Consider the following 19394-nt stretch of genomic DNA (forward strand, 5'->3'; position numbering starts at 1 on the left):
TGCCAATACAAGGGACACGGGTTCGAGCCCTGGTCTGGGAAGATCCCACATGCCATGGGGCAACTAAGCCCGTGCGCCACAACTACTGACCCTGCGCTCTAGAGCCCGCGAGCCACAACTACTGAAGCCTGCCAGCCTCGAACCTGTGCTCCCCAATAAGAGAATCCACCGCAATGAGAAGCCCGTGCACTGCAACGAAGACCCAATGCAGCCAAAATTAAAACAAATAAAAATTTTTAAAAAGTTGTGAATCACTATGTTGTACACCTGAAATTTATATAATATTGTACATCAACTATACCACAATAAAAAATAAACAAGCAAATATACAAATAAATAAATAAAAGAAGAAAAAACAGAAAAGAAACATAGGTGGTGTCACCAAGTACTTTCAGCCTTAGCCTCCATACAGTGCATAACCCAAGACTGCTCAGGAAGAAGCGTGTAAATTTCTATTAGTCAAATTGAAACAAGGTTGTGCCAGGCTGTGTGTCTGTAACCTTCTATGGCATCAGACACTGCAGAATAGTTCAGAGCTAATCATGTCCAAGGTCTCTTTTGCCCAGGCTGCCGCCTACCTGTAAAGCACGGCAACCAAGCTGACCTGGGTTTGCTGTTAGAGAAAACAAACACATAACAAACCCGGGAATATCCAGGGTGGAATCCCAAATTTTCAAAATAGGCATATATAACTCTCTACTCCTTTTGTCATGACCACTGACCAGGAATGGCCAAGAGGAATAAATCCTTCTTCAAACAGCCATGTTAAGTGACCAAATTGCCTTACTTAAGTATGTGGACCAGGAAAAGATAAGAGATAAAAAATCAGAAACCTTTTTTAGTTGATTTTTAAGATTGCCATTCCAGCACTCAACAATACTGCGGATGGTAGAGAATATGGAATGTCCATCAAATTATTTGACTATTAGCCCATTGTTGGATGGTCTTTGCAAATGATCCAGAAAGCCTAACAACACATGACACAGTTTAGTTGTAAAGGCCACAATGATGTGGCTAGAGTTGGCTAATTGGACTGGAATAGCAATACCATACCCTGACAAAATGTCAAAGCAGAGAAGCAACATCAGTAGTCCCAAAACGGGGTCAAAGATTCAATGTAGTCAATCTGCCAGGAACAGACAGAGCTAATATTCCATGTAATGTGGCCTCCATCACCACAGAACAAATAGGCGAAATTTTTGCAGGAGTCACTAGTCTGGTATGCAGGGGAAGCTTCTGCATCCATGAGAAACATCCTTTACAGTGTGCCCAGTCTGTGATGGTGGATGTGTTACCATGCCCAGTACAATGATGAAACCAGATGGCAATGGTGGCTATCTTGATCAATAGCCTAATTCTAGTTCATCTGAGCAAAAAACAGACCTTTACCATCACCCAAGTGATGTCTGATGGGCAGGCACGATGTGTTTACCCAGTTCATGACACAAAGAGGAATATCTTTAATCTACCAGTCTTAGTCTTCTAAGTGGCAGACCAACTGGCTAGGCCATTGGTAAACAACCCAAAAGTCATTAGGGGTCCTTAAGAGTGTTGTCCAAGGCAAAGGTGGTTTAGCACATTGTGCTGCATTTGGTCTTCCAGAATTGTCATTGGGGTTGGATGGCTGCTGCCACCTAGTGAACACCATCAACTTTCAACTTTGCTGAACCATCAGTGAGCTAGATAATTCTAGTGAGACCACAGACTTGATTATTCACAGCACAGCAAGCATCATGAATGTTAGCATGCTTACCGGGTTCCCCTTGCCCCCAAATCCCATGAGAGAAATGTGAAGGACCCAGATAGGTACCCACATATGAAGCTACAATACATGCATATAAAGCATCATTACCAATTAGACATTCAGCAGTGGAAACCACAACAGTACACTGAATTGACCCAGGAGCCCCACCCAGGAGGCCACTTTAGCTACCCTTCCCCACTTCAACTAGTGCCCAAATAATGAAGTGTGCTGCATTATGGGAGAGAAACACTTACCTTCAAAAATCTACCAATTTTATAGCAAGTAGTAAGCAAGTTCGCTTTTTGTCCCAGAGGGAGACGTTACCTCGTCCTTCAAAGTTGTTCACTGCAGATACAACCCTAAGAAATAGCCTGGGTTAAGAGAGGTCAGAGTCTTCCATTCTTGGCATGCTCAGCAAGATGCATAGAAGCAGGAGAGACCTATGGTGGTGCTTCTCCCAACAACAACCACCCCTCTGGAGAAAAGTAATAATTTTAAAAGGTCTGCACTGTAGCATTCATATACCAATTTCCTGTTTTAAATACTCCCACCATGGCTGACTTCAAGCTACCACTGTGACATCATTCAAGTCAGGGTTGGGAAGAGATGAATCACCACTTGCTAAACCTCCCACTGGTAATTCTTACTTGAATCAATTATTACTGTGATTATTGCCCTTGACTTTGAAGTACATATCTGAATGTTTTATTAGTTCTGTACATGATTTCACATACTATTATTTCCCCTTTTTTCAAAATGTATGCCTGCTTAGCTTTTCAAGTATATATTATCAACTTTTTATAGTTTGTTTACATGTAGTACAAGAGCCTCCCTCCTCTGGGGATCCTAAAATAATTTCTGGAGAAGTCTAGGGGGAAATATTGGGTTATACTCATAGATTAAAAAGAACCCATAAAATTGAAATGTTGAGAAGTGGGGTGTGAAAGTTCAAACCTCTGGCTGGTAGTCAATCCCTTGCATTTCTTTCTGTATCTTTAGTAAACCATCAAACCCATGTTTATAAATTTCTGAGTCTGTGGTCATTTTCTCCAACATTACCTGGTTCTAATTTTCTTCCTAGTATTTATTACTCTCTTAAATTTCCTGCCTTTTTTTTACTTTGTTGATTACCTTCCTGCCTTTAGCATGCAAAAACAAGAATTTTGTCCATCTTGTTTACCACTTTATCCCCACACCTAGAATAGTGCCTAGCATGTGAAAGATAATAAATATACAATCAGCAAATGAATTCTGCTTCCTGTCCTAGTACCTATTCCACCTCATTAGGCTGCCTCTACATTCAGTCACTTTTCTGGATGGTGCTCACTGCAGATAGCAATCAAGATGTCAAATAGAAGCTCCAAGTGTTTCCTTTATAATTAAACCTTGATTGGGTTTCAGGCTATCTGATATCTCAGTGCTGCCACTCATACACTAAGTCAAATTACACAAGTCATCAAACCTTTACGTGCCTCAGTTTCCCCATCTAGAATGCTCAAGCATCTCTGAAAGCATGGCTTCAGTTTTCATTGTTGTCTCTGGGACCATGCAGTGCTGAGTATGTTATCAGTGGGTTTTCATCTCATTCTGATAATATCTTTGCCTCTGGAGGGTGGTGGGAGAAGAGATGAACAGCTGTAGTCTTGCTTTACTGTCACCAATGGAGTGATTCAGAAATTCTGAAGATTCTTTGAAGGCAATTTCTCAACTTCTCTTTAACCAGGATTCAAACTATTCTTCTGACATGTATCCCAAACTCATCCATTATTTCTTCTATAAAGTGGGGCCGATAACACCTACATCACAGGGTTGTGGTGATGGTTAAATTAGATAACCTAAATCAGTGGTTCTCAAAGTGGGGTCCCTGGACCAGCAGCACCAGCATCACCTGCCAACTGCTTAGAAATGCATATCCTTGGGCCCCACCCCATACTGAAGCAGAAACTCTGGGGTTGCCCAGCTGCATTGGTTAAAAAGCCTTCCAGGTGATTCTGATTTACATTAAAATTTGAGAACCACTGACAGAGATGAAATCAGTTGACACTTGTTTGACCTTCAAGTGTCTGCTTTTCACTTATTCATTCAGATTTATTAGCCACCCAAACCAATACCAGATAAGCTGCAGAATTATTTGTCCTCACCCCACTTGGCAGATGTGAACGGTGGGTGGGAGACTTGGGAGTAGACCCTGCTCTAAAACCCAGTTATAAACACTTTGGGCTGCTTTTGCTCTTGTCCACAATTATTGCAATTTGACAAAATTTTACCTTCATGTTTATATTTCTCTTCCTCCTATCTTTTTATTTGTCAAGGAGTTGGTTCAATAGACATTTTGTGCTTCCATGAGTAGCTAGATGGTTGCCTGCACGGCAGATTTTAGCACCTGGTGGGACACAAATAAAAGAGCACAGGCCTCAGAATCAAATAGCCCTCAGTTCACACCATCTGGATGGCACTGGACAAGTTACTCTTGGCGAAGCCTGAGTTTTTCAAATGAAAAATGGGGTTAACAACAAGAAAAGCCTCCATTTATTGAGTATCTCCTAGATGCCAGGCACTATGCTAGGCATTTCACATTTGATGTATATTACCTCATTTAAACCAAAACCATCAATTTTGGGTTTTTTCTTTAAACATATCTTATTTAAATACTTCTAACATTTTCAACATGATTTTGCAACATTCAGGGCCCATCATTTCCTTTTTCAATGTAATTAAATGATAGTAAAGACACTTGGTGGGAAAACAGCACCTAATTAATAACTAGCTTTTCGGCAAACTCTGCTAGAATGCTTCAATTCCATTAAGTGAGTGATATCAGTTGGAAAAATGAGGCTAATTTTGCAGCAGTTTTAAAGAAAGAGGAAATAACCTTTAAATAGTGGTCTATCTGTGCTTTGCGGTAGAAGTTCTTAGTTCATACTTAATTAAAAAGCAAGTTGCTCTTGAATGTTGAAAATCCTGGAAGAGTTTTTTAAAGTAATTTAATGTAGCATTTTATGGTTGCTTTTGCAGTTTAGAATTTGCGATGGATATCGAGGGATGTATATGCCTTCTGATCCCTTAGATTTAATCAGACTTCTCACTTGCTTGCTTGCATAATGGTTTACGGTACCTTTGATGATTTGCCGCCAACCTACCACTTTTAATAATTTACTGTGAAAGCATTTAATTTTTAATGGACAAGAATGGGTAAGAGGTAACTTTTGCATTGGTAAGTGCTCTCCTGAAGACTGGAAAAAAGAAACAGTATGTTTAAATTCCAAACGTTATTGAAAAACATGAGTCTTTTATTACCAAAATCAAATGCATAATTGAAAAACATACCTAACACAAAATTACTGTTCATGCCTTATTTAACCAGAAGATAGCATTGCTTTCATGATGCTATCATGAGGACATTTTTTCAAATTCTCATTTTTTTTCTTATCTTCCATGCTGTTTTCAATATTCTGTTCCACTAGATAAAGCGTACCTGCCACAGGGTGAGAATATACGTCATTTTATTACATCTTGCTAATCAAGAAGAGCCCAACAAAAGAATAGTTTGTAACGTCTGCTTCATAAAAGAAATATCACTTTATATTCATTTTCTTTAAAAGTTTTTCTAAGATCTCCATGTAATGTGCATACCTAGGAATGATTCCACAACTAGTCTTAAAAATATCGGAGTTTCCATGTGGAAAGAAAAATGGGAAGATGCCAAGATAAATATGTTTTAAGACTTGATGGAGAACAAAACATATCTTGCCTTCAGAGGCACATAAAACAAAAAATGTTGCAATTGCCAGATAATCCCTTTTTCAGATATGCCATGTGTAAAAATAAGAATGGCTTCACAGGACTGCTTTCTGGGGAATCAACTAACAGCCTACAGCCCTGGAAACTTATTCTACCCTTCTAACATTCCACAGCTGACTGTCCCCAGGCTTACCCTGAAATGGGCTACAGGGAGAACTCTGATGGTCAAGGGACCAAGTCTGAGCTCTGTTTCTGGAATGCCTTTGGAATTCAGACATCAGAGCAGTTGCGTGAGAATGTGAAACTCATTCTCTTTGTTTTGGCCTTCAAATAGTCTTGAGTCTAAACCCTGCTACAGAGGATTGGTTCCCAGGAAACCCTGGTACTTAACCAAGGAGTTTGTGCCCTGTCAAAATTACCCCATCTAAAGATGAGGGTTTGAAGATCCAATCACTATTTCCATGCTTGGTTTCCTGGGATGAAGCAGCAGGTGCCAGACTTAACTGATAAACAAGGACTCTATTGCCCGCCATCTTTTGGCTTCCTGGTAGGGGTTATATATAAAACAGCTCCTTTCTTTGTAAGCTAGATATTCATCTCCACCCCAGCTAATGAACAGAAACTTCTAGGTCTAATCAGGTGTTCCCCAGATTTGAGAAAGCAGGAATTGCTCCTGAGCAAATTCAGGTGCACCTGAGTTGGGTGGCTTTAACAATCCTGTGCACACCTATCTTTTTCTTCTCTCCAGCTCTCTTAAATTCTTTATCTCACATCACCAACGTAAACTTTTAGAGGTAGAGAGCCCTTCGAGGTCATCAGCAATCCACAAACTTTTCATCTGAAGAAACTCTGAGCTAGCTAACTTGCCAACGTTACAGGGAAGCTGGGAAACCAGAGTTTACTAAATTGAGTGCTTTTCCCATTACATCACATGGTCTCCCTCTCCTCTTCCTCTGTCTCTTTCTTCCTCCCCCCTTCCCTCCCCAACTCCGGTCATCCCTTTTGTTTTTGTTTTAGGCCTCCCCGTGGTGCCAACAGTACCTGCGAGTGTCACTTAGTTGCAGTGGTAGTCTTCACTGCTAAAAACATTAAGTGGGGAGGTGGGGAGAGAGCAGGTGTTCCTGACCCCAGTCTAACAACCTTTCTGGCTTAACTCTATTTTTCCTCCTCCTCTTCCAATCAGGTGTGCTGCCTCTTTTTTAAAATTCTGACAACACTTCACAGTGAGCTTCTTAACCCCAGCTAATTTGCCAGCCTAGTATCTGTGACAGAAACATAATTAAGTTTCCTGGGCATATTCATTCCTCTTAATGTCCTTAGTAGGTTGGGACTTTGTGAAACATCTTCAAAAGAGAACAGGGTAGTGTAGAAAAGACTGTTATAAGTGTAGCCTTCTGGGTCCTTACATCCTCCAAAATTTATGCCAACCAAATATACAAAGTGATACACCAAAGGGTTAACATTGGCATTGAACTAGAGCAGGGTAGAGTCAGGGAGATTATTATCTTTATTCTAGTCCATCTTTATCTTTTCAAAGCTGGAAAAAAAAAAGAGAGGAAGGAAGAACAAAGGAAGGAAGGAAGGAGGGGAGGAAAATATGCCTAAACCACAATAAAATTTATAAGCTTGAAACTTAAGAGTATATCAGAAAAATGTTTTAAATATTATAAATAAAAGGGCTAAAAGCATAATATAGCCTAATCTGCAATTCTTTTAATCTATAATGCTAGGTTTTTGAGGAAAAGTAAAAGGGTCTATAAATGTCATTTTTTTTCCTTTAGCAGTTAAATAAAGGAAAATTCTGAGTTATGGACTGATAGTGAGTATAGATAAGAAAAATATCTCTGCTATGAATGGGTACTAGAATTTTTCATATACAGTAGATGACCCATGTCTTTACAAGGGGAAAAAACAGACTAAATAACAGTCAATCTTGTATTTTTGGCAGACCAAATGATTAACCATTTCACATCAGAGTCAATCTCAATCTAATCAACTGTATGGGAATTAGTCACTATAATGGAAAAAGTACCTAACTCAGAAGGGTTCATTCATTAATCACATACCAACACCCCAGAGAGATAATTTTTCTGCTTGAGTTCCCAAGCTTTACTTGGGAACTTTACTCATTCATTCCTTCAGCAGTTATTTGTTGAACTCTTACAATGAGCCAGGTGTTCTGTAGGACACTGAGTAAAAACACACACCTTAAAATAAATTGTAGACTAGAAGGGGGAAATTAAAAATAAATAACTCATGATTTAAACACTGATATGGACTTGAAAAAAATGCTATGGGGCTAGGGGGCGAAGGGAAGAATTACATATTCATTCTAGAGCAAGTGGAGAAATCTTCACGGAGGAAGTAACATCTGAGTCAGAACTTGATGAATTGGAGTTCATCTCAAAGTTCCCAGTGAAAACCAAAGCTTAAAAATCGAGGAGGTGGGCTTCCCTGGTGGCGCAGTGGTTAAGAATCCACCTGCCAATGCAGGGGACATGGGTTTGAGCCCTGGTCCAGGAAAATCCCACATGCCGCGGAGCAACTAAGCCCGTGAGCCACAACTACTGAGCCTGCACTCTAGAGCCCGCATGCCACAACTACTGAAGCCCTAGAGCCTGTGCTCCACAACAAGAGAAGCCACCGCAATGAGAAGCCCGTTCACCGCAACGAAGAGTAGCCCCCGCTGGATGCAACTAGAGGAAGCCCACGTGCAGCAACGAAGACCCAACGCAGCCAAAAAAAAAAAAAAAAAATCGAGGAGGCCCAGTTTATGAACACCTCCAACTAGGCCAGCATTTCCAAATGTGTTTATAGATCTTATTTGAAAAAAGGGATTTCATGGTCAAAAGAAAGTTAGGAATGCTTGAGTCTACCCATTAAATAATTTTCTTTACAGCAGGACTTCTCAGAACGCTTACACCCCAAAATGGATACCAATTAAATACATGAAATGATGCCCCAAATGTTGACATTGGTTACTCCATGAGCGGAGAACTGGAATAGAATGAAACCAATGCACATCACTAATTTAAGGACATAGTGCAGTGATTCCAGGCTTAAGGAAAGCCCCCTCTTCCTTATAGAACTTGAGGGTCTACTTGTCTGTGTACACAATTTATGTCTGTATTCATAGTCTGTACTTATGAATTTATTTTCATGCGTGTTTTGGGCTAAGGTAAGAAAAGGTGATTATATGCTCCACTAATGAATATTCAAATTTCTGCTGAAAAAAGCAGCAGATGAATCTTAACATTTATTATTACTGGCATTTATTATATTGGTATCAACACTGCAATCATTCTCATTCCAAAAAGATTGTCATTGTCTTACAGGATTCTAGAGAGACTCAGCCACCATTTTGTGGGGTGTCAGTGTTAGAAGACTAGGAAACCCAGAGTAAAGTGAACAATACACATGCCTATGGTTGATAATTATGTACTAGATAACTAAATCAAATAGCAACCCATAAATCACTTTTTTCCTTGTATAATGATCAACGAATAGATTAAGAATCAGATCTTCCCTTCATACTCACTGCATGTATGAAATAGTATGTGTTGAATTATGCTTTTTCTATTTGTGAAAAAAAGTACGATGGAAGTATATTTTAAGGAACACTAAATATTAATAAAAAGGGGAAAATGCAAATGGTCTAGATGACGTAATTAAAGATGGATGACCCGGTGGGTCACTATTCCTGTGAACAAAACTTCAGAAACTGCAGATAAAGAAAGACTTCAAGTCTCCCACATGACACTATTTAAAGCATGTGCTGCCTGTATAATAGGCTGGAAAGGGACTATTCATTTGATGAAGGGAGACTTAGATCTATGACTTACATTATCATGATGAATCCTATATTAATATTAAAGTTCTATCCATCACATTGGAAATTTCCCTAGAGGGTTTTTAACAGTTCCCTGGTGACTGCCTTAATATGTAAATCAATGCCATCCTGAGAGGCCAGAGCAGAATCTCTGCTTATAACTTTTTCTACATTACATTTTTTCCCACTTTATTTCTACGCAAATTGAGTCCTTTTTAGTTTTAGAAAAAAGTTGCCCTCTCTTCAGATAATCCGAGTCCATACTGCTCTCACAAAGGCTCTCATTCAGCCATTCCATACGGTTTCCTATTTCCCTTTTCTTTGCTGATAGTAAAATTAGCAGCAGTAAGAGGTCTTCTCTGTAGGCTTAGGAAACCTGACTCAAGCTGTTAGTACAAGCAATAAATGCTGGCCAGCTTATGTTTTGTAGCCTGTAAAATGTTGGATACTGTAGTTCAGATTCTTTGGTCAGTGGCCACAGTCTTCAAAGGTCACATTTCGTCAAAATCACTTCAGCAACTGCTGTTCAACATGCCTGTCCAAAGAGAGAGAGAGGGTGATGCAATCAGATCACGTGGGAAAGGAGTTAGTCTCTGGGTACTAATTTGCGGTGTATTAGGAACAATGCTGCCCCAGGTTCTCAGGTGTAACAGTAATCTCGGGATCTCCTTGACCCTGATTACAAGATGTTCCAAGTTGAACTGCATTTGAGATTTGGAGTGGGGGTGAAGGAGAAGCATAACAGGCCTAAAATCATTCACTAAGCCTGACTCCTTCTTCTGTGCCAGAAAGAAAACCTAGAAGATAAAAATCCATCTTCTACCAACCTTCCAGTTATGCTCTCCTCTCTCCCAGGCTGCACCCCACCTTCTCTTCCTACAGCCCACAGTGAACTCTAGAAGACAGTAAGAATAATAGCAGCAGTGGTAGCAGCAACTAGTACCCAACCCTTTGGGGGAACTTTCTGGGCTGATGACTCAGCCAGCCCTGCGGAGCATTTGCTCAACTTTTTCTCCAAATGGGCTGGTCAGAACCTTTGGCTGGACCACTGAACAGAGAGCACGTGGGCACTGAGTGGCTACCCTTCACCCCACAGCTTAATTTTGTTCCAGACGTAGCCAACCGACATCACCCTCCCCAACTCCCTTTTCACAATTTACACCTCAGAATGCTTCCCGGAGGAGGGTGTAGGCTCTCTGCCCAGGCTCTCTCCCCAGGGAGAGGGGTCACCATTAACTCAGAGGATCCTGAACTCTCTTTATTGTTATGTAGTTAGAGGAGAGGGCTGTGGAACCAAACACTCAGCCTCTTAGATGGAGAGCATCTACTGCCAGCAATGGAAGGGAGAAATTACCTGGCAGATTTTTCATTTGAAAAACTTTATAAATTTTTAAATCTTACTCTTTCAGAATGAGCCATAAATGGGTCAAATGATACAGAATAGTAAAATGGATGTGATATGAATTCTTTATAATTATGGAAATGGCAGCTTCCTTATTGGTTACGAGTCACGTAACATGTAATCCCCGTCTTGGGTTATTAATAATGGATACACAGTTATCAAATTGTTTTAATGAACACTTCTGAAATACTTTCTGTCACTAAAAGCAAATATTTTATTGTAGACAGATATGGTTGTAGGATTGAACTAGGATATCCCATTATTACTACTTCTAATTTAGTGTAAATACTGTCAAAAAAAAATGACAGAGAACAATGAAGCTAATTACCAGAAGAATATATGCCTATATTTGGAACTATACACAAGAGTCTTATTTTTACTATCTCCAAAATAAACACTCCTTGCTGATCTCTACGTAGTTCATTATATAAGGAGAGGACATTTTGGAGTGTTTCGAAGTAAGACTATCCAAGGATCAGGCAAAGAATGGTAAATCTGCCTAACTTAATAGAAAAATATTCTTGCTCAGAGGGCAATGAACCATTCTACTCTGGGTCACAGAACTCACCGACCTTAGTAAACTCAGTGCAAAGAAATGAAACAAGCCAGTATCACACAGCAGCATAAAGGGTGTGAAACATTTAGGAAAGAGGAACATTTAGGGACCAAACCACCTGGTCCTGAAATTCTCAGGACAGTACTTCATATCTGGTGCTGAGCATAAAGCTGGACTCAGGAGTGCCGCCAAACGCCAAAGAGGAACACTTGAGCCAGGGTTCTCACCTGCCAGGGGAGAAAGGGAATCTTACAGGCTCTCGAAGTTGGCACCACTTTTCATGGATATATGGAGAAATAGCTGGGAATTGTGCCCTCGGCTGCCCCTGGGGAAGGAAGATCTAGAATTTATTTTGTTTTGTTTTGTTTTTATCATCAAAGCCCCACACGAGCCACAAAAATATCACACAAGAACACCTGCTTGCAAAAACAAAGATCCAGATGGCACCGATGAAAGCACTGTCTGCTGGTATCACTGGGCTAGGATAAAGACCTCCTCAGCACCTTTAGAGGGAAACAGAAATAGCCACACCATCACAGGATGGTTAAGATGCCCTTTGACTGCATGTCAGAACTAGTTTTTCATCAGCTTGGGAAGCAGTTTTCCTCTGCAAAGTGAATTGGATTTAGGGAGAGAAGAGTCCAGATTCTCCCTTATACTCTGTCTTTCCTGCTCTTTTGAACACCTACTGTACTGTCTTCCCAGGAGCACCACCCACCCCCAGCTCTTCCACAGGTTTGCAATTGGATCTTCTATGTTAGTGCAGTGTGACCCACCGTGGCCACAAATGACTGGTTCTGGATGGGGTACCTTATCTAGACTGGGCCAATCATAATCTTTCCCTGGCATGTTGAATCTGGAACTCAGACAAGGCAGTTTCTCATAGGGTGGCTGAAACTGAGGATGTGTAAACTCAGAAGTTATTGGCAAACAGATAGAGAAGCAGAGAGATCAAGACAGCGGGAGGAGGGAATAATGAAGCTGATGCACAGAGAGAAGAAATGAGGATGCAGGAGAAAGTCCTGATGGTGATTTGAGTCCTAGGTTCCAGATGTTCCATAGGCCCCAGTCTCATTCATAAGACATCCCAGTATCCTTAAAATAAATTCCACATTTTGTTTAAACACATTAGAAATTTTAGTAATATGCAACAAAGGATTTGAGTAATCTCTCAGGTAAAGGAGAGCCTAGTTTTGCAGCTGTCCTCAATAATGAAAGCCTCAACTACAAAGCATTTACACAAACAGGAAACCACTCAAGAGGCAGGGAGGTCCAAAGTGAGCCCACAGTGAGTTTTCTTCTATTCCATCTCTCACCACGACCTGCTTAGCCTGTGTATCAGGGACTGCCTAGGATTATAGGACTCCTTCCTCCCTGGATATTTAATCCAAATGAGATCAGGTCAAGATATTCATTAAGGAAAGTTTTAAAGAAATAAATTTAAATAAACTTCAGCCTAAAGTATATGAAAACACAGGAAGTACAATTCTACTGCTCTTGACGTAGAGGTTGGGGAATGGGGCACAGACAGAGGGGGTATTTACTGGAACATCCACGTTGATGCTTCTAGACCATGGATCATTGGCTACTGCTATCATTAAATCAGAACGGGCTCCACCAGGGCCCATCAGCCAAAGCCCACTATTCTTAAATTGCTCTGGGTCATTCAAGCCTGTGTTTATAATCGGCTATTGTCTCTAGAGATGGTATGCCTGCTTGTGCCTCTAAATATATTCTGAAACCTTTACTAGCTTTGTCTATTTTCTTTACTATAGGTACTCAAAAAGGAAATATCTGATTTCTTAAATTCACCTGGTACAAAACCCAGTTTAGAATTAAATCCAGTTGATACTTAATAGGATTAGGTTAACACTTTTTTAGTTCATTTAACCTCCATAAGTACAGAATTTTCTGTCTAGATCTCACCTTTTACAATGAGAAGATTACCAGAAAATCTTCCCCTTTAATTAAATTTATACCCAAAGTCACTGTAGGTTTAAAAGTATGTTTTTAAGTGCCCCTCCAAATACAACTATTTGGCCGAGGGTTTTTCTATTTGTTTGCTCAGAATTGGTTGCATTTTATATGTCATGGACCTGACTGAGTTTAGCCAGCAAAACTGCCATGCTGTAATTCCCGGCTATGTCATGGACACATCCCTTTGGGGGTCCAATAAAACCAGTGTTGATGAAATCCAGCCAGTGTAATCCAGGGGCCCACTGGTCTGAGGTACTCACATGGGCTCAGACCTAGAGCAAAGAGGCAGGAAGTATGGCCAAAGCCAAAGGACTGGTAACAGAAAAGAATAAAGTCCATATGCCCGTTTGTTAGTGCAAGTGTGGTCAGAGCCAGGCCACCTTCTACTCAGAACCAAGGCAATTGCATGGCTCCTGCAGACCTTGTGGGAGCTCTCACCAAGAGCCCACAGGAGCACAGAAACCACGTGACCCCCGATCAGGGAGAAAAAAATAAACAAACAACAACCCATTCATACGCATATTTCAATTCACCCCCTTTTCATTTTTTTCCATCAGAGATGAAAGAGCATCTAGGAGGGTCCATTTGAAGGATGATGCTAATTTTTATTGGTCACCCATCTGTTCTTATTCCTCTGTTTGAGATGAGAAACAGTTGTCTTTTTAAATACCCTCCAAAACCCACATCAGTGTAGGTTGAAGCAACAGATTTCCTCCCCAGTGAAGGTGTGGCCAGGATAGTGGAAAAAGTCAGCCTAAGGATTAGGCTAGGTCCTTCCGAAGCTATTCAAAGTCTCACACTTTCTTTTTATTAAAGCAAATTATTATTTGAAGAACACATTCCACATTTCGGAGCAGAATCCTTCAAAACAAAGATAAAACAAAAACACCCAAGGTATTGAAAAAGCACACACTTTGTAAGAAACTAAATTCTTCTGCTCAGGTTAGAAAAACAAGATGGCTGCTTGCTTATTTTAAAAATATCAAAAGACAAGATTGGCCAAAAACAGAGAAAAAAAGAAATCCCAGTAAAGGTCTTGGTTTCCATTACCTATATTTGTATAAATGCTATGTGTTGTTTTAACTAAACGTCTGGCCTTTGTCCCTCATGTAGAGAATTCGTAGTTTTCTTGACACTTTGGCAAGAGGTACCACAACCCCCTGCCAAGCTAGTAAAAATCACACATTTTTCCTGCAAGGGAAAAAATGTCAATAAAAATGAAACATTAAAAAACATAAAAGCTCGAGTTGGAAGGCCTTGCTGAGGAGAGTTTGCTTCCTAATCAGCCTTGCACAGTTGCTTTAAATTTTTTTTAAACAGTACCACACCATATTGTTTGAAAGATCTAATACTGATACTTCAAGTTTGTTCAATGTATTGTTCTAAAATACGTCCTTTAGATATAGCGACCTTGCCATTTAATCAACCTTCTAAAATAAATCATGTGAATTAATTTTTATAAATATTTAATGTTTATTCTTGTATTCTACAATTTGACTCTTTAAGTTATTTCAACCAGAATTGAATTTCAACTGCTTTTACTACGTAAAGGAATAATCTTTGTCTCACATTCACATCAGCGCCTTCCAAGGCCCTGGCATTGTAATCTGTCATCGTAAACACAGAAGTAAATACAACCCTGCTACCAAAATATGACAAGCTCATTATAACAAGCCACTCATAAATCTTGAAACAAAGGCACCACCACACATTTTAAAAATAATAATTTTACACAATTTGCATAGGGATATTTTTGTTTGGAACCAAGGCAGGTATTTCTTTCTCTTTGCACACATAATACTGAAATAAATCATACAGTAATACCACCACCCACCTCTAAAGAGGGCCAGATATTAGTTAACAAATGGTTGCAAAATACTTTGCAAACATGAAATGCAAAATAAGACTATAATGGCCATCAATTCTTCTGTATAGCATAACAATTGGATTATGCTTAGAGAGAAAGGAAGACATAAACAGTGTAAAAAGGCAAGTGCCTGGAAAGTAAATGGCTGGGTTGAGGGTAAGAAGAAGAGCTCTATAATGAGGTTCCTCTGGATATTAAAATTCATGACCTCTTTGGTAGATCTTGCCATGGCCTCAGGGGTCCTGGATCAATGTGTGGAGTGAACTGGCCCTTCTATATAAAGATTTAAATAAAAACATATAGCCCATGGCACAAAAACAGTCTCTTATTTGAAATGTTTTACTAGGAGTTCAGATAAACCAGAGCCTTACAAAGTCCTAAACCCAAAACAAGTCAGCTCACTTCCTGATTGATGGAAATGATTTGTCCCCAACTCTAACTGCCTGCCAGAGGTTAGGGTGCAGCTAGTGGGTGTGGACAAATAATAAGCAATCAGAGAACCCTTTTCTGTGCTCTGCCAGTGGGCCTAAGAAGTCTGCCTAGGGCTTCCCTGGTGGCGCAGTGGTTGAGAGTCCACCTGCCGATGCAGGGGACACGGGTTCGTGCCCCGGTCCGGGAAGATCCCACATGCTGCGGAGCGGCTGGGCCCCTGAGCCATGGCTGCTGAGCCTGCGCGTCCGGAGCCTGTGCTCCGCAGCGGGAGAGGCCACAGCAGTGAGAGGCCCGCGTACCGCAAAAAAAAAAAAAAAAAAAAAAAAGAAGTCTGCCTAGTGAGAGACCCTGAAGCATCATCAGGAAGCCCTCCTTGGGGCTGTGCAGTCTCCTTTCACACCCTTCCTCCTGTTTTGGCCCATCAACACAGCAGGATCCATCAGGACATATTGAACTTATCAAGCTGCATGCTCCACTACAACAGAATAAACCTAAATTCACATTCAACCTACCTATCCCTGACTGTCCATGTAGAGGTCTCAGTCTGGGAAAGCCCTCGATGCAAATCCTCAGCAAGAGCATGTTAAGATGTTGTGATTTCAGAATAAGCCACAGACTTAAGGTCTAAAAATATATAAGTCTCAGTAAAGAGAAAACTCTGGTCGGTGGCCAAAACCGGGAGAAATAATTAACAAGCAACTTCAGGTTTTTGTTTTTTTGGGTTTTTTTTTTGTGGTACGCGGGCCTCTCACTGTTGTGGCCTCTCCCGTTGTGGAGCACAGGCTCCGGACGCACAGGCTCAGCGGCCATGGCTCACGGGCCCAGCTGCTCCGCGGCATGTGGGATCCTCCCGGACCGGGGCACGAACCCGCGTCCCCTGCATCGGCAGGCGGACTCTCAACCACTGCACCACCAGGGAAGCCCTCTTTCTGTGTCTTAGTTTCCCTTTCCATAGACTAGGAACAATAATGGTACCTGCTCATGGAATTATTATGAAAGATAAAGAAGCTAATTCACAAAGTGCTTAACGGCACTTTAACAGAACAGTTCCTGGCACGTGACAAGTGGTCAAAAAACATAGGCCATTATTATTGAGTGCAATAGCTCAAAACTAGAAACAACACAATTAACTGTAGACCGTGATGCAGAAGACAAGGAGAGGAAATAGTCGAGGATCTCACAAAGGATTTTAGCTTGGATAAATGGGTGGATAATAGTAACTGTGCCAGTTATCTACTGCCTCTCAGCACCAAATCCACCCTTTATTCCTTCACTGATAATGGAGATGGACCCAGTAAGCGTTTCCTCTTTGCAGCTGGCACAATTTTAAGCTTTGTCAGTAGAAGGCACTAGAGGGATACTTCAGGAGGAAGGGACTTCTCTTCCTGGTTCAGGTTTGCTTCTTTGCACTCCTACACATGGCTGCCAGCAATCCATATAGGGGACATCCATTAGTACTCACCCCCATCGAGCTTCAGTGGCAGATTCTCAGTAAGTCTCAGGAATATCCCAGAAGTTGCCTCCCCAGCACTGGCCCATCTGCACCACAGAAGCATGTCTCACACCTGTGATTATGGACAAGGCTCTGGCCTGGGGTGACCCAGCAGACTTCTCTACTATCCACACCTTCTCCAATACAGGCTGAATTCCAGTCTGTTTGTCCTTCCCTTGGATACTCTCCCTTGGCCCTCGAGTATTCTTTACCCCTTTATAGCTAATCTCCTGTTATAACTAGTAATTCCCTATATTAACCATTTCCTATTCAAATTACTGCGTGTTTTCTGTCTTCTGATTGGACCCTGACCACTACAGTAACTATTCATTGAAATGGAAAACAGGAGGAGAGACAGGTATTGAACGGATAAATTCCATTTTGGACATACTGGACTTGAAATGCTTGTGGGACATCCCAACGGCACTGTCTGGTAGAAAGCTAAGTATCTGGGGTTTCCAAAGCTCAGAAGTGTCCAGCATGGAGAGAAAAGCTTAGAAGGGAGTAGGCTTAAGTTCTCTAAAGTCTTAGTAAACAAAGCATGTGTGGAAACGCCACACGTCAGGGAGATAGATTTTATTTTTGTACGCTCATATGTCTCATCAAGAATCCCTAAATGTGCTATGTATATGGCAGCACATTTCATCAAAAGATTTATGGTGATTTCGTATTGTGTATGTTAGGTAATGTTCTCTTATACCTGTTAACATTTTCAAAGCTAACAGAAGATGTAGTTGAAAAGAGCCAAGCCCTATATTAATAAGATGAGAATTTTAATTACACTCTAAACTTGGAAGTTTAAACCCAGTCGAGGCAAGGGAGTAATTAGTCACATCAGCTACTCTGGATACTGACTGCAGTCAGAAAAATTAATTGATGTGCCAAAACCCCAAGTAGCAGCACTGAAAACTGGTGAACTGCTAAAGTTTGAAACAACTACGTACAAGCATGTTTTGAAAGAGACCTAGGCTGATCCATTCCACTTTTTCCAGAGTCTGAACTCAGCCAACATAACTTGCTCCTTGCTTCACCCATTTCTCAAAAGTTTGGATCTACTGACCACAATAAACAGGAAGTTCCATCAGCAGTTTGCAAATGAACAATTTGGAAGAGAAATGTATTAAATCCTCAGGGAAATTAAACCCAAATAATCCAATAACAACATTACAAAATTAACATTAGACTATGAATTGAATTAATTGCCTCCTGCTGTGGGGATTCTTGGCTACCAGAGTCCAAAATAAATGAGACCAATGATAACAACTGCCTTAAGAGAGGCCACAGGCAAGTGTGACCTTGGGGTACCCAAGAGTTTACCCACAATTGTTTTTCAACTTTCTGATTTAGTCTGTAGATCTTTAATAGAGAGAAAGGTCTTCACTTCTGCCCGTCTCATACCTCAAATTATGGTAGGTTGGTGAGAGAAGCTAGAGGTGGTACAATTCTTGACATAAAAGGTGCAATTTCATGACTTGCTCTTTTGTGAATTCACCTCTAAGTGCCTGTATCTAGAAGTAGCTGGAGTGTTAGAAATCAATCAGTGCAAGGTCTTTTTCTCCTGAGAAGGTTGAATGGAGAGGTGGGAACAAGTAATGATTTCTCTAGAACCTAGGCAGTCTAGTGATAAAGGAGGTCTTTAAGAATACCAGTCAGGGACTTCCCTGGTGGCACAGCGGTTAAGAATCCGCCTGCCAATGCAGGGAACATGGGTTCGAGCCCTGGTCCGGGAAGATCCTACATGCTGCGGAGCAACAAAGCCTGTGCGCCACAACTACTGAGGCTGCGCTCTAGACCCCGTGAGCCACAACTACTGAGCCCGCGCAGCTAGAGCCTGTGCTCCACGACAATAGAAGCCACTGCAATGAGAAGCCACGCACCGCAACCAAGAGTAGCCCCCACTTGCCGCAACTAGAGAAAGACCGGGTGTAGCAAGAAAGATGCAAGGCAGCCAAATAAATAAATAAATAAGCAAATAAATAAATAAATAGAATACCAGTCAGCTGCTCCAAAAGAGACCTGCTTTGGCATTTTAGTAAATAAGCATTTATTTCTGTAAATTCTTTTCTTATGCCATGATGTCCATGCGCCTGTGGTAATGCGAGATTACCTGTTGTGGTCCAAGCGCAAGTTGGAAAAGAATTTCCAGACACAGGCAGAATGTAAGGAAGACAGAGTTTATTAAAGAGAAGGGTCACTTTAGAGAAATGCAAATCAAAACTACAATGAGATATCACCTCACACCGGTCAGAATGGCCATCATCAAAAAATCTACAAACAATAAATGCTGGAGAGGGTGTGGAGAAAAGGGAATACTCTTGCACTGCTGGTGGGAATGTAAATTGATACAGCCACTA

The 19394-nt window shown here is 41.0% G+C and overlaps 1 long non-coding RNA gene across 4 annotated transcripts in view; it reads right to left on the reverse strand.

Moving 5' to 3' along the window:
- Nucleotides 1-8591: 8591 nt before the first annotated feature.
- The window catches only part of LOC114486312 (uncharacterized), an 88275-nt gene continuing 77472 nt past the window's right edge, over nt 8592-19394 (reverse strand). For 3 of the 4 annotated variants that reach the window (XR_003679863.1, XR_003679861.1, XR_003679865.2), the window contains one exon: nt 8592-9849. This is a non-coding gene — a long non-coding RNA (uncharacterized lncRNA). Of the gene's footprint in view, nt 9850-11530; nt 11598-19394 lie in introns of those variants that run through there. The other variant, XR_008617400.1, reaches the window with a different exon arrangement.

Source organism: Physeter macrocephalus, chromosome 5 (assembly GCF_002837175.3).
Source record: "Physeter macrocephalus isolate SW-GA chromosome 5, ASM283717v5, whole genome shotgun sequence".
NCBI lineage: Eukaryota > Metazoa > Chordata > Mammalia > Artiodactyla > Physeteridae > Physeter > Physeter macrocephalus.